At 42.6% G+C, this 16373-nt stretch overlaps 1 long non-coding RNA gene across 3 annotated transcripts in view; it reads left to right on the forward strand.

Moving 5' to 3' along the window:
• Positions 1-11: 11 nt before the first annotated feature.
• LOC147140108 (uncharacterized) overlaps positions 12-16373 on the forward strand; it is a 66975-nt gene continuing 50613 nt past the window's right edge. Inside the window, exons 1-3 of one of the 3 annotated variants that reach the window (XR_015088720.1) lie at positions 12-58; positions 242-421; positions 5072-5265. This is a non-coding gene — a long non-coding RNA (uncharacterized LOC147140108). The other 2 variants (XR_015088719.1, XR_015088721.1) reach the window with 2 other exon arrangements.

Consider the following 16373-nt stretch of genomic DNA (forward strand, 5'->3'; position numbering starts at 1 on the left):
GGAGGGCATGTCATTAGATGAACATTAAAAACAAGACAGGGCGCTGACATATCAAATGGTAAGAGCAGAGAGGTAATAACAAAGTGTCGGCCATGTCTTGGTGAGTGCAACGCTTTGGTGTCGCCGGCTGGTTTGTAATTAGAAGCTCCCAGAATCCGTCACGCGCGGCAGCAGTGCGCAAAGATCCAACGCGAATTGTGATTTTTCTTGTTGTTGTTTTTAAGTCATTTGGTGTGCGCAGTTTCCCAGCACGAGCCCTTCCCGGTCTTCCCAGCACGCCGATGGATGTGCACCAAGCGGCCAAATACACCTTGGTGCCTGTAATTAGGACAATTGGAAGATGGCCTGGAAATGACGGCGCTTTATTCTTCTTACGTCACACGACGAAAAGAGGCAAAGACGTGAAAAGTGTCTTCATCTGGTTAGTGGCGTCGAGTCGCTGTGCACTTTGAGACTTCGTAGCGCATGCTACGTTTGCGATGAGTGTTGCAATTAGGCTCATTTGCTGCTATTGCACTCGCTATTGAAATGTAAAGCTCCTGATCAAAAAATAGGTTTCCTTTTTTAACCCGTATTACATATTGGCAATTTGCGTATGGGTCATTATTTCAAGGGGTCATCTAAAGATTTTATTTTTTTTTTTTTGCGTCTTCCTACTCCCTTTTGAACTTTTAAACTGTGCTTAACAATGATTCTTGGTGTGCTTTCTCTTTTAACTCTTTTTTTTTTTTTTTTTTTACTTTCTATTCAACTTTCTACTGACATTGTGGAGTAAACGTGTCGCTCGTATGTACTGCAAAGTCGTTTGATCTTATTGGTAAAACTTATTGTAGTTTTTCCTTGCCCTCCTGGGGGTTAAGATCAGGGGACGTCGTTAATAGTTGTCAACTATGGGATTGTGAAGCCTTTTGAGACTTTCTTTCGATTAATTAAGGGCTATATAAATAAATATGACTTCACTCGACATTGTTTGTAAAAATCCTGCAAATATTGAATGTGGTTTTCTGCATCATTAAATCATTAGCATCCAAAATCAAAGGTCGCGGGGATATCTGTCAGTTTTTTGGGCAACAACAAATCGTAATGCCACCCACAAGTGGTCAAGGATAGACACAGCCGCCAGATCACTTTCAATCGCTTTATTGAACAGGTGACAAACATTCATACACAATGGCTAGAACTAGCACCCAGACTGGCTAAACGTTAGCTAATAAACAGCCAGCCGCTACCTGAGCTCACAACAGCACAACTCTCCTTTTATTCACTGACACCCACGTCACTCACCAGCCCAGGCCGCGCTTTTTAACGCTATACGCACTCAAAGTCACAGATAATACAGTGCAGTATGTCAGGGTTGGTGACCCCAAGTGGACAATAATGTTGTTTTGGTTATGCAAAATCCGTTTTTTTTTGTCCAAGTACTATGCCCTATGTGCTTGTACGTACCACTGCAATGGTGTGCGCGCCGATATATCGAGAGGCGGGTAAGAGACTCGCTCCACTTTAAACGATTTCTGCTGAGTAATTAAAAGTAATGGGGAGCATTGTCAGCACTGCAATATACCATGCAGCCCTGGGCCAAGTCATGTTTGTGGGGGTCCTGGAAGCTATGTGTGTGGTGTGTGTGTGTGCGCGTGTGTGTGTGTGAGTGTGTCATCATTACACCAACCTCAGACTAGCGCAAGCCACAGGCATGCAGCCCAAGCCAAAAAAGTGAAAAGTGAGTGCGTTTTAGTGTTTGTGCGAGATGCTGCTTTTAGTGGGAGAGTCAACAGTAAAAAGAACAACAAGCAGTACAATCATGCGCCCACTGGTTGTTATTACTCATTTATACATGGTCGCGCTCCAATCATGGGGAGAGGGAGTGCAGCGCGTTGGCCATCCTGACCAAGCAAAGGTGTCATACCACAGACATGACTCTGCATTGCGACGCGCATGTCGTCCTCAACGCTACAGTGGATTGATAGTGTTGATGCGGGCTGGCTGGCTCCAAAAGGAAGTCGCCCACATCTCGACAAGATGCATCTTTTTTTTTTTTTGTTGCAAAAATAAAGCCCCGGCGATGCTTATTTTTAGAAAGCCGAGGAAGAGAGCAGTAGGAACAAAAGGGAATGGGTGGCGTTTGGTGGTTCGGCATACGGGCGCCGGTAGAAAGGGGCTTCTGCGCCGTCGTGCGAGTGAACACAGCCGACTTGTTTGCCCTCCGATGGAAGCGGATACCCAATCAATTTCATTTAACGCAAATGATGACTGCCCGATGTCTCAAACCGCTGCATCGTAGCGCCAACTTCTGCCGAGGAGGACTCTATCGATGTCCGATTTTCTTTGCTTGGGTATCGGTGACTGGTCAAATAGGCTGGTATCGGCCCAATGTCAACACTGATACCGATACTCATTTGTCCTTAGGTGTGAACGTGGGCGTGAATGCTCGGTCGTCTATACTGCCTATGTCCAAAACCATCTGGGATAGGCTCCAGCTCCGCCACCCTAATGAGAACAAGCACTATAGAAAATGCACGGCTGCATAATTCAAACCGCTACTAAGCCAGATAAAAACACAATAGGCGCACAGCATTCCCACAATTATCCCACATAAAACCTGTCAGCCGTCCCTAATCATGCATTTTATTTGCTTGCGATGATTAAGACCTGTCTGGTTGATGCAGTGGATAATGCGCTTGCGATAACACTTAATTGGGCAATAAAAGTCCACGGCATTCCTGTTTGCGTAGCAGCCGTTGTTTACTATATCCCCCCCCCCTCACCCCAGCTCGAGCGCCTGGACTATCCGCCATTGTTATTGCGAGTCTTCCAGCCGAGAGTCTCGACGGACATCCGGAAACGCGAACAAAACCACGGAGGCCGTGCGCGTCGTCGCGTCAGATGAAAGGAGCACTTTGCGGATCCAAAAAGCCAGCCAGTTCTTGTGTCAACAAACATTCGCGAGGAGGTGTCAAAACTTGGGGTGCTGGCATCAATCGCTTCCCGGCGGAGGATTCAGCACAATGCTCGCTATTCATCTTTGTGAGAGGAGGACGAGCTACCTGATTGAGCAACGCTCTGATAATTAGACAAAAGCGCAACTCGTTCGGCACAATGAGGCGAGTGTGCGGGTGTGTGTCGGGTGGCTTTGTGATGTAAGATGGGCGTGAAATAAGAAGACAAGTCCAGGGTTGATCAAAGTTGGAGCTCAAAGTTTGAGGGAAGTTCACAAGGGAAAAAAAATGTCCGTCGGGGGGGAAAAGTGGCGATAATGACGGTTGTTGACAATGTGTTTGTCATTAGACTCGCTCAAGTAAAATGTGGCCCGTTCCTGGACACAATGTTTGTTTTTTTTAAACATAGAAACAAATTGGATGGCATGAGCACAAGTCGGGCCTGACCGATAGGGATTTTTTTTTTTGAGATCGTTGACAATTCCGATATTTGGCAGAATAAAATTCTGGTAACCATTTAATTAAAAGCTATAGATGAAATGAAATAATTTCTTTTTTGGTCCATTAGCACAGTTGGTCGTCCCCAATCACTCGTCCGCACGGATATATTTCATTTTTTTGCAGCGGAGCATAAATGCCCCAAATATACGTTATCACCCAGGTGGTAATGTTTGTCGGCGAATGCATGAAATCATGATTAATAATTGTTTAATTCTTTACATTCCATTCAATGATGTGATAATTGTATGTTTTTATGAAGTACAATACTGTAGAGTGCTGTTTTTCTTATTACAAAGCATAACGGTGCATTTTTGTTGGCGTTTTTTGGAGGGCTGGAACGAATTAACGGCATTTCCATTCGTTTGACTGGGGAAAGACGATTTGAGCGACAAGTGTTTTGAGTTAGGAGCAGGTTCACGGAACAAATTAACATTATGAGTCAAGGCACCACTGTACTCGACTGTTTGCCTGTGAGTAGCAATACAGATTTAGAGAAAATCCACAAATAGACACGCCTCCCAAAAACATTTTTCGATGGCCTATAGATGCCACAAGATGGCATCAAAGCATTACTTAGAGTATCTAAATTAAACTCAACTTACCTCCTAACTGCTAGATGGCGGCAAAGCACTGCTTTTGTCTAAATAAAGCTCCTCAACTCACTTTGACGTCGTTCAATAGCACCGAGGCGCCACAAGTTGCCGGCAAAGCACTACTTTGGTCTAAATGAAGCTCCGCAACTCACTTCGATGTACTCCAGTCGCACGGAAATGCCACAAGTTGGCGGCAAAGCACTACTTTTGTCTAAATGAAGCTCCGCAACTCACTTCGATGTACTCCAGTCGCACGGAAATGCCACAAGCTGGCGGCAAAGCACTACTTTTGTCTAAATGAAGATCCGCAACTCGCTTCGATGTACTCCAGTCGCACGAAAATGCCACCAGTTGGCGGCAAAGCACTACTTTTTTTGTAAATGAAGCTCCGCAACCCACTTCCACATAGCTCCCTATCATCATCGTGCCACAACAAAGTAATACCATTATTAATTTGGCCCGCGCACAGGTGCAATTAACAAGTCAATCAATATATAGTCAATTACATGAATTTCCTTATCGATCATCACTCTGATGTTTGCATCTGCTCCACGTGACATCCACGAGGCGGCCCGGCTGACGTGTGGTCTCCACGCCCTCCGCCATGATGTCATAATAGCCCATTGGAGTCCCCACCAACCCCCGGAGACCACATGAAGAAGCTCGCTCTGACTTCGCCGGAGCGGCGACCGCCTCAGGGCCCCAAAGAGAGACAAGTGTCGTATTCTATTGTGTCGCCTGCCCGTTACAGTAATACGACATGAAAGCCGGAGTATGGAGCCATACCGCAAAACACGTGCTGTTTTGAAACGCTCACTCACACGCTGGACTCGTGTTTATTCGGCAAAGCCAAACCCGGGGCGGTGAAAGTACTCACATGCCGCACTGAAGTAGAAGTAGAGACGGTTAAAGCAGAAGAATCGACTCAACTACGTACTGCGCTTACGTGAAAGTAATAAAGTACTGACGATGAAATGAATTTAGATGAAAAAAAACCGAAATGATACCTGTTTGATAACTTGGCACGTTACCTCTCTCTAGAGACCATTCTCCATCACCGCTGTCAAACGTAATCCGGCGGATCTTGTGGGTGAGGAGGACAAATCAAGTGGATGTCATAAATAGCTGTACGGAGAAGATGGCAAGACCGCCTGGCGGTGGAGGAGCCACTTGAAAAGAGACGGACTGAGAGCCAAACCGCCGTCATCGTGGTTGTGGAAGACATTTTCGCAAAGGTATGTTGAAAGGGTTTGGTTGGGTTGTCTTTGCTTGGCTCCGTTTCACCGTCGAAAACGTCCGTCAGTCAAATGTCCGTTCCGTTAATCCGAGCAACAGAAAGGTCGGTCGATTAGCCGGTTTCTCAATCATCATGGTGACGATGCCCGAATTTCCACCATGACTATTTTCGAATCATCTCAACTAGTCAAATGTAAATTATGGCCGCCGCGTCCAAGCACTTTCCCTTACGTGGCATCTTCTTTGTGACTGACACTTTCAAACTCGGGTGGAAGAGAAGGTAAAATCATTATTATATCGGAAAAACGTTCCAAGTTTGAAAAAAGTAAACTAATGATGGCAAAGTAAGGAGTATGAATTACAGATATCTTTTTTCAACAAAAATATAAAATAAAAGCTTTCAAGTTAAACAAAGGATGATTTGCATCAAATTTAGTTGCAGTAAATGAATTATTTTATCACTTCATACAATCTTTGGTTTTCGTGTGAGGATATTCGGCGGAAGTCAACCCAAACATATTTTTTTCAAGAATATGTTCCCAGCAGGCCCACTAGTTGAAACACGGCATTCTGATGAATATTGCGTTGGTGGAATGAGTGTTAATCCGCTCGTTTTTAGCCATCTCCGGGGGCGGCCATTTTGTCTTCCGTCGACTGAAAATGACATCACAACTGCTCACAACGACAAATCACGGCTGACCTGTTTTCTGAATCTGAGCCATGATTGGTTGTATATATATATATATATATATATATATATATATATATATATATTTTTTTACTTGAGTGCTCAGGTACCAAGCGCTCCAATTTGAAACAATTTGACTACCCCGACATTCCACAATCTCTTGTGAGCAAAGGTCTGAGTGAACTATCTTTATTTATTCATAGCACACTGCAGGAAGGGTTGATTTGAAGCATATATTCATTTTACATGGTTTTGAACAAGATCATTTTTGGGCTGTCACACTCCTGGACCTACATGCTTTTCTGAGAACCACCCTTATGTGATTTTGCCTAAGGAGAAAAAGCCAGACACTGCTTAGAGCCATCAGATTGTACGTGATCCGTCTACTTTCATATAAGTTTTTATTGAATTAGGGTTAACTTTTTTTCCCTTAACGGATACTTAAAAAAAACAAAAAACGACTGAAGTACAGTAACAATGTATTTATACTTTGCTACTTCCCAGCCCCTCGACACCTGCATCCTCCAGGTGCATTCACCACATTAAGCTCGACGCTTTACCAGCTGCCCAAATAAACAATATGCTCATTGTTTATCTAAAATCATCCCAATATCCAATGCCAGACGGGCAGGGAGTGCACAGATTCACCGGGTGGAGGGGAGTTACAGCTGGGGGGGGGGGGGGGGGGGGAGCGAGGTGGGGGTGTTGGGTTGATATATAAAAAAAAAAAAAAATGCCTACGCTTCATTATGGCGGGTCGGGGAGCCGGCTGCTGGCGGCCCGCGGGGACTCGGACAGCGGCCAGAGCTGGCTCAGCTCCTGGCTGCTGTGTAAAGTCTGCCTCGGCCGCAACCACATTGCGCAAAGCCGCTTGACACATATAATTTACTCATTATTTACAAAGTTCTCAAAAGAGGAAAATAAACGGTGGAAAAGGAACACGGACTGTGAGCGACTATTCAGTCATGTTATATGCGGTTATATAACATAGAGACGTGCCATGAAGTCACCGTCGCCGGGGAACAGCTGTTTGAGGAGAAGCGCCGGCGCATACCGCTGGCGTCGCTGGATACGAGATCCCATCATCCGTTATCGGAGAAGCAGGAAATAATAATCCCTCGGAAGCCCTCCGATGATATTTTCGAAGGAATCCTGCACAGGAGATGAGTCCTCCCCCGAGACGTGAGCAAATACCTCCTGGTGGGGAGTTTGGGGGTTATCCATTGCCTAAGTACAGCAACCCCTCAAATGTTTGTGGCTCGCTAGTCACCAATTCACACCTCAATCCTGGTTTTCGTGCCAAAAATCCATGTCTAAATAGGAATGTAGTACACACACTAAAAAGGTGCTGTAGTTTTTTTCCACTAACCTCCCTTACTGAGTAGATTGGGTTACTTTTACCCAGCGTTGGGTTCATTATTTTGACCCAGAAGATTGGGTTAAAGATTGGATTCGGGCAAGATGAAGAGCTGGTTGCCAATTAACAAAAAATAATAATCAAAACAACCACATTTGGGTCAAAAAGAGACCAACCCACTACTTAGGTCAATTTGACCCAACTCTTTGAGTTGTTTTGCACAAAACAACCCCTCAAAATGGAATACGTTTTTGACCCATTTGAATTGGGTTATTTTTGACCCAACTGTTTTTAGAGTGTATTATTTTTAACCACAGCTACAGTATACAGATAACCTGGTAACACGTATTGGTAGCTTTAACTCATTAGCATGGGTAACTTTTACCCCTTGTTGGATCAAAATTTTGACCGAATGTGCTGGGTCGAATGCGAAAGCGTCGGGTATAAAGGACCCAACATTGGTTCCGTCCGTCCCTTTTGGGAGCGCTGGGTGAGTAATTTCATCCAAATTGGCTTACTTTTTGACCCAGCCATATTTACATTGTCGTAATTGGTCCGAGGAAGGAAGGATCTCAACTCCGAGAAAAGCTTTGTATGTAGGGGAGGAGCTAAATTTAGCCTGGGCTGTTAAGGGGATTCTTCTTTTGCATTATTTAAAAATCATCAATAAGCCATTTGTTTTTAAGTGCAATGTAAGATGAGTTTGAAATCATATTGAACTGTTTTAGGATAAAAGTGTGAGGCGTACGGTACGTTTCAACGAACCGATTTCAGAGGAAAACGTCTTGATGAATGAAGCAAATATCACAGGACTCTCGATTATGGATAGTTTTGCTGTTTTTATATTCAGAGCAGAGAGATCTGTGAGAATTATTGCACGCTCTGTATGTGTTGCAGCTCCGTGTATGCTAACGTAGCAGTCGTTTGAAGGTTTATAATCACAGCAACATTTTGATGCTTATCTCCACGAGCCCTTTCACGTTACATGTTAGCATTAAGCTAACGGACTTTGCTAGATGAAACATGTGGCGTGATGTGTCACTTTTTTCAGTAAACTTCAATTGGGAGTGACAAACGGCTTGCAGCAAGCGCTTCAGCATCTTCTTCAGAGAGCCGTGCGCACGAGTCTTCATTTCATTTTCACCAAAAGTGATGTTATAGGAGTTTATAAACCGTATTGCTGTTTCTGTTGCATCTCAAGAAACAGAAACTTAACCTTGCGCAGTGCCTTCAATGATCGGTGTGTCCATTGTCGCGCTCACCAGACCCCTTTTTCGCCACTCGCCACCTCCTTTCACTCCCACCCCCCACCCCAGCAAACCCCCTCCTCCCTTTACTCCCTCCAGTCCAAGCACTTCTCCGTCATCACCCAAAAGCCTTTAATGTCCCCTACTTGTGTTGTCCCTCCTTTCAAAAACACTTTAACCCCACCAAAGGAAAATGGCCTCCAATCTCATTTGTGTACGGCGACTTTTGCAAAGGTGGGGTCTCTTTTGCAAGCAGAATGACAAGGAGGTGGTCGGCACCTTTGATCTCCCCTGGGGGGCAAATGGCTTTGGGATTGTCTTGCCCCCGCTGGCGGGGCTTAAGCCGGGGACGGTGCGAGTCGCGGGGGGTCATATCAAAGGTGCTTTATCTTCAGAGGCACATTAGTTCACTATCTTAATGTTGATTTGTTCACGCCGACATCTGAGGAGCGCCTAAATGAGGCGACAAAAGGAAAACACCCACTGAATGCAAATGGGCACAGCGGTCAAGTTCACTTCTCTTTAAAGCGGACAGAAGTAATAACAGTGTCCTTTTTTGGGGGTTTTGTGTCTCTTGTAACCCCCCGCGGTGAAGAGTTATTAACTTTAAAGCCAATGTTGGAAATACAAATTAACAGCAGTGAAAAAGGCTTTTGATGACAAGTTGACCAGGTCAAGGTAGTCAGACGAAGACGCAGGACGATGCATATGGATTTCAAAAATATTCTTTACCCCGTGGAAATAACGGAAACCATCATAAAACCTTTATCATCTGGAATAACTTTTCCATTTTTTTTGCACAGACATGTTGAAGAAAAAGTGCCATAAATACTGTAGAGTATATTGGTGATTCAGCGTTTTAATTCATATTTTAATCGTCGTACGATTGTGAAAATAGGGTAACCATCTGAAAACATACATAAATAAAACAGTTTTAACTCGGCTCACTTTTAAAATGTGTCATTCAAATTGTCACAAGCGTGTTAAAAGAAAAAAAACAAACAATCTTTTTTTAAAAAGCACAAATAAAACGAATGGCTAATTTTGATTACATTTGGGAAATTTCTTTTAGATGTTTTGATTAATATTTTGTAATATTTTTAAAAGGGATAAAAAGGTAACACAAATATGAAAATGAATGAAAATAACGAAAGAGATTTGTTTTATAATGCATTTTTATAATTAATAAAAGTAAAAGAAAATGGATAAAATAAATAAATAAAAATAAGACAAAATATAGTTTTGAAAGTAGTATTTAATATATTATTAAAAAAGAAAAAGAGAAACATTTTGAAAAATTAATACAAATTGGGAAGAAAAAGAAGGGGCGAAATCATCATTTGAAATAAAACCCACGAATTAATCCATAAAAATTTGAGATAATTAGATTTCTTTTTTTTTCTTAAGTAAAATGTATTTTTCCGGATAGGGTTAGTCTTATTAATATCTTTATATCATAAAAATATAACCTTAAAAAACAAGGAGAGAAAAAGAACAAAAAAGATTAGAGATACGATTTTTGCTCTTTTTTTTTTTTTTTTTACTCTATAATAAAAAGGAAAGGTCGCAAGAATAATCTCTCTGTTTACAAATAATATTAGTAAATGTTCTGCCTAGTCCACCAATTTGATTTGTAACGTTACCATGTCAATTGTAAAGACGCGGTTGTTGTAATACCAAGCCAATGTGTTCTTCAGCAGCTTTCGAAGGTCCAAGAAAGCAACGCTCACAGTCATTAGATTGGGAGCCGCTTCCCAAAAGACACGTCGAAAATTTGTTTTTATTATTAGTAAACAACCAAATGAGCGTAATTTATAACCTGGATCGCATCTCTGTTTCTTTCCCACTGCCAGAAGCAGAGAGGGAACAACTCGGCGTGCTCTGGCCGTCTGTGTTGTGGCGAGGCCGATGATTGGAAACACCCAATAGCCGCAGAAGCAGAAAAAAATGCCTCTGTTGAGGTTATGCGCTCTGTGTGTGTTCCTCCGCCGTTGTGGGTGGGAAACGTCGGATTACCGAGTTTATCCCCAGCTGACACCGAGACAAAAAGGTATAAATCACAAACATTGGGCCATGTGTCCCCAAAAACCAAAGTCCAAAATGATCACTTGATTTATTACTGATTGACATCACAGTTCATGTCTGATATTCATTGTTGAACCCAACGCATTCCAATAAATGGACTTGGAGTGCAGAAAGTAGTTTGGTGTTAATTTAGTGTTGGAAAAAAAAACAGGATGGGAATTTTCAACTTTTTATTGAATTGGACAGACAACCAAACACACTAATATGAAATAAAAACACCCGCTAGCAGCTTGGAGGAGATGCTAACAGCTACTGAGACTGGCTTTCTAAAAAAAAAAATAAAAAATTGAGCAATTAATGTAATATGATGCCTTGGCGTGTGGGCAAGGAGAGCCACAGATGCCGTTTGTTAAGCGTGGCAAAAAGTCAAACAAATGTTGCTGCTGTAGCCCACAACTCACACGCAGACTAACCGACCAACCAGAATCCAGCTCCCCATTAGGCCGTGCCCCTTAAAGGTGATCACTTCCAAAAAAGTTAAACTTGAAAATCAAGGTACTGTATTTTCCCAGACTGTTGCTTTAAACTCATTTGCCATTTTCCCGAGTCATCTCAATTCTTGAAACAGTTAAAGAACAATATGTAATTGATCTAATAGATGTTCAAACTCATTTAGTAGTATCAAATATCTAATATAGTGCCATTTGCGGTTTGGCATTCACAGAGTCTTCACGCAAACCCGATTATTTGTGGTATTCCCCCCCGATGCTGTTGTCATTTGCGTTTGTTCAGAACCCCCCACTTACTCGTGTTTTGAAATCATCCTTGTGACGAATGGGTTTCCGCTGTACAGGGGCATCGAATAAACGCTCAAACAGCCTTCTAGAAAGCCTTGATGAGGCTACTAGTGCGTTACATACTCACTAGTTGGACCTTGTAGTGTTACTAGTTCACCACGGTAGTTTACTAGTGAGGTTCAATTGAGTAATACTAGGCTAAAAATGGCATTGGACGTAGGAATAAAAGGTTACTAGTAAGACATTACTAGTGTGACCCGGTTGTTCTACTAGTGTGCTGAATTGTCTTACCAGTGAAGACAAATAGCATACTGGTTAGTACATGAAGCTTACCTTAAGATGGATATCAAGGTTGTTGGATAAATGTGATCAATATTCAAAAGCCTTGATAAGGAAGCTACTAGCACAACAAATGTCTTCTATTTGGGATGTTACTTGTGAAGTACAGTGAGTTTTCATTGTGTATTAGGAGGGTAAAAGTGGGACCAGTTGTGGAAAAACAGGACTGAAACAGTCATTCTACGATTGAAACTTAGTGAGGACAAAGTGTGTACTAGTGCATGGACTTCAAATTGGATATTAAGGGTATTGACTAAATGCTCAGACGGCTTTTCATCTTGGTGCCCTGGCGTCTTTCTGTGCATTGTAGTGCTTGCGAAAGCATCCGTCGTCCCGTTTGAAAGTGACCACATGGCGTCATTTGGCGATGTCGGGCAAGCGCTGGCTCCCGTACAGGCCTGATTAGCATTCCTTCCAGATAAAACAAGCGCCGCTTAAATGCGCGCGAGCTAAGCCAGCAGGAAGTGATCACAAGAGGCGATAGGAGCCCCGTGATTAACCCGGCGAGAGACTCGGGGTCCTCGGTGCGTGCGGAGTCGCTTTCACCCGACATAAACCCCCAAACTCCCCTCCCCCGCCCGCTCCGCACGGTCTCATCGCTAATCTTGTCTTAAGTTATCTTCAAACTAACTAGCGCTTGGGCCCAGCGGGCATGGGCCTTATCATTTATTGATTATGTCTCTCAGATGAAAGGACGAGCTTTCATTTCCACAAGAATGCGGCGCTCTCTTTGTACCCATATGGAAGCGTTTGCCGGACAGATGGGCTATTTTTTTTTTTTTTTAGTTTTTTTTTTTACCGCCGCTTGACAAAGTCCCACCGGTCAAAGAGGAGTCAAAGCCATCTGGTACTGGTGGTAGACAACCGCTTGCTCTTGCCCTTCATAGTCACAAATATCATGTGAATAAAAGTGAAAAATATCTTAACAAAGAGGTTTCTAGCTGTTTAACACCACTCCCAGTTGAACTTTACTTCCAAATTAAATGCGAAACAAAGAATGACACGTTCCGCTAGCTTAATGCTAATGCTAACACATATTGGGAAATGCATATATATTGCCCTTTATTAAGCAACTGGTAATGGAACAGAAACAGTGCAGAAACATTCAATATGACAAAATTCACAGTCATATATTCGTTACACTTTGCATCGACCTGAGAGGACCTGAGACGTCCACACCGACGACCTTGCACATTATATAGCCGCCTGTCTGTCTGTCTGTCCTATACTGCCCCCAGGTGGCCAAGGTAGGCTATACAATTGATCGAAGTGTGATTGAAGTGATTGAAGTGTGACAAAAATGTTTTTTCCCCAAAACGCCTTACTCTAAATGGTCACTTTTTTTCACCAAAAACGCCTACTATACATGGATGTTTTTTTTTTTTTGGAATGTCTTACAAAAAACAAACAAACAAAAAAAAAAACGCCTTAGTATTCATGGTTGTTCTTTTTCACAAAAAACACCTGACTATACATGGTCTTTTTTTTTTTTTTTTTTTTTTTTTTTTTTTCCATAAAAACGACTTACAATATAGATGGTCGTTTTAAAAAAAAAAAAAATGCCTTAATATACCTGGTTGTTTTTTTTTTTCAAAAACGCCTTACTATACATGGTAATTGTTTTTCACAAAGAAACGCCTTACATATTTTTAAACACCTTTCTATAAATGGTTTTTTTTTTTCACAAAAACCACCTGCGGCTGACCTGTTTTCTGAATCTGAGCCGTGATTGGTCGTTGTGAGCAGTTGTGATGTCATTTTCAGTCGGCAGAAGACAAAATGGCCGCCCCCCCGAGATGACGAAAAACAAGTGGATTAACACTTATTCCACCAACGCAATATTTATCAGAATGCCCTGTTTCAACTCGTGGGCTTGCATAGAACACATTCTTGGAAAAAAAAAACGTTTGGATTGACTTCCTCTTTAAACTACTGACCTACCACTTTACATCTTAATTCAGATGACTCTTTAATTTGTATTTTTTTCTCGTCGTTCCCGCAGACGATCCGGGGGCCGGTATAACCGAACCCGAAGCGGCCGCGGATTTCATTCCATGTGCCGAGAAGCCCCAATTGCCCGCGAAAGTGGCTCCCACACAAAATGATGGACATTTTGTCTCGGGATGATGACTAATATGCCCGCGTTGTTGTTGCCCAGGCTGCTTTTTTGGCTGCGCCGCCTGCGGTTTTCGCAGGAGCCTAATCACAAAGCCACAAGCATCCCAGCCATTTTGATAGCAGCCAAAGTGGTGTCGCTTTGCCAGTCCGACGTATACGCGCAGCGCGAACGTTTCCCCCCCGATTTTCTGCCGAGTCAGCAGAGCCGGCCTCGTCGAAACGTGCGCGTGTTGACAAATTGGAAATAGTGCAAATAAAATGGAAATAAATTGCAGTCGCTAGTAAAAGGTTATGGATTGTGAATCTAACGAGCAGGGCTGTGGTTTCACTCGCGCGGGGGATGGAACAAATCAGAACTTTTACCCGCCCTTGCGCTCTCAGAATTTTTTTTTTTTTTTTTCTCTTGTCCTCTTGAAGATAAAGAATCATGAGCATCTGGAGACATTTTCCAGATGGTTTGGAAAGCAGAATGAGTGAGGAAGGAGAAGAAGAAAAGATGAACGAGGAGAAAGAAGAAGAAGAAGAAGAAGAAGAAATGGACTGGGATCCGGCTTACGGCTTCAAAACTTCCCAGCACAGGTGTATGGGAAGCCTTTTGAACATTTATTCCATATCCATCTTCAGGTCCATGAACTAGTACACTTTTTAGGACAACTTTGGCATACTAGTAGGACAACTAGAGGCAAAACCGTGTACTAGCTGACATCTGCATGCTACTAGTAGTATTTGTGAAGTGCAAGTTGTCAACTAGTGCTCATTTTTACCTCACTAGTAATATGTTGTTTTTCTTAAGGTCCATGTACTAGTACGCCCTTTGGCCTTTCTAGTAAGACAATCCAGCGCAGTAGTAGAATGCCTGTGAAGCCCTAGTAGAACGAACAACAGTCACACAAATGACATGTCTGCATACTAGTAGGACAACTTCACCCTACAACTTTATGTTATTGAGGCAAAATTGTGCACTAGTAGAAATCTGGGCGCTACTAGTACTGCTTGTGAAGTACTAGATGTTAATTTTTGGGGGGGTTTACGCCAGTATTAAAGTTGTTTTGTGCACAGTTTTGCCTCAGTAGTAACATGTAGTTGTACTACTAGTATGCCAAAGCTGTCTTACTAGTCAGGATGAAGAGCGTACTAGTGCATGGACCTTAAGATGGGTGTAAAGGACATCAAGCAAATTCTTAAAAGCTCATTTTGAGGCTGTTTGAGTATTTAGTCCATATTTATGCAGTTTCAGTGTCTCACTCTTCACATTTTTGCCATTGCTGCCTTCCATTGCAGTTTGACGCAAGTTGTTCACTAGTAGACTTCTATCGTGTCACTAGTGGATGATATCGAAACCGTTTGAGCATTTCGTCTTACCAGTAACACATTTCTCCACTACAAATGCCACTTTTGGCCTCCCAGCACGCAATTAAACCTTACCAGTAAACTGTTTAGTAGGTATGTGTCAAGCACTAGTAGCTTCCTGTACTCTACTAGTAGCACCAAAATTCCCACTAGTTGTTTGGCCTCACTAGTAACATGTTGTTGTCCTACTAGTATGCCAAAGGTGTCCTACTTGTATGCAGAAATGTGTGACAGCAGTGGAAAAAATGTCATTAGTAAGACACAGTCATCCTACAAGTGTGCTGAATTTCTTACTAGTTGCTAGTTTTCCATACAGGTGTTTCCAATGTCTTTCCAAAACGAGGCTGTTTACAAAACAAGCATTCCCGAACATTACGGGGCAAGCGATGCAATTAACGCCTGTGTAGCGAGTGGCGTGGCTAATAGTTGAGGCTCACAGCCCAGTCCTCTTTCTTCATCTGCTTTTTTTTTTTTTTTTTTTTTAATGAGCGTCCCGACGTCCAACATTTGCCACAAGGGAACATTTGAAACATCTTTTTTTTTTTTTTTTTTCCCCTAACTCCTTGTTGTTGTGCGTGTAATTTACGGTCAACTTTAGCAAAACGTAGCTCCCGTAGTGTAATCACATGAGCACGCCTCACTTTCTTGGCTCGTTGAGGTTGTTTTGGAACTGCGGCTTTTTATTTATTTTTTTCCCACAGAGAGGCGAAATTAGCGAATGAATATAGTCATCTTTTTTTTTTTTTTTTTTTTTTTCCTTCGTCATATGAATGTGGGACTGCAGTTATATGACAGGTGCCGTAAAAGTTTGAGGATGACGACTATTTATATTTATGTTGCCACAATCCCAAGATCCACCCTGGCGTTCCAAGTCTCACGCTCCTCCTTTTTTCGAGGCATGCGTTCGCCCCGCCGCTGTTTTGCAAAGCATACGAATTAGTGGTGTATTACATTGGCCGACCAGCCGGGGCACCTCCTGCAGCGCTGCAAATTTTACGGCCATCGAGCAATTATTCTTCCTTACCGCTAGTCATGAGTCATTGAAAAGTGGCTACCGCACAAAAAAAAAAAAAAAAACTCTCTAAAAACAGTTGGGTTATTTCATCAACCCAATTTTTGGATTGTTTGTTTTGGATCAAAATTCTGGGTTATTTCTTGGAAATTAACCCAATTGTTGGTTCATATT

This window comes from Filicampus tigris, chromosome 11 (genome assembly GCF_054856515.1).
Source record: "Filicampus tigris isolate MCC_2025a chromosome 11, RoL_Ftig_1.0, whole genome shotgun sequence".
Lineage (NCBI taxonomy): Eukaryota > Metazoa > Chordata > Actinopteri > Syngnathiformes > Syngnathidae > Filicampus > Filicampus tigris.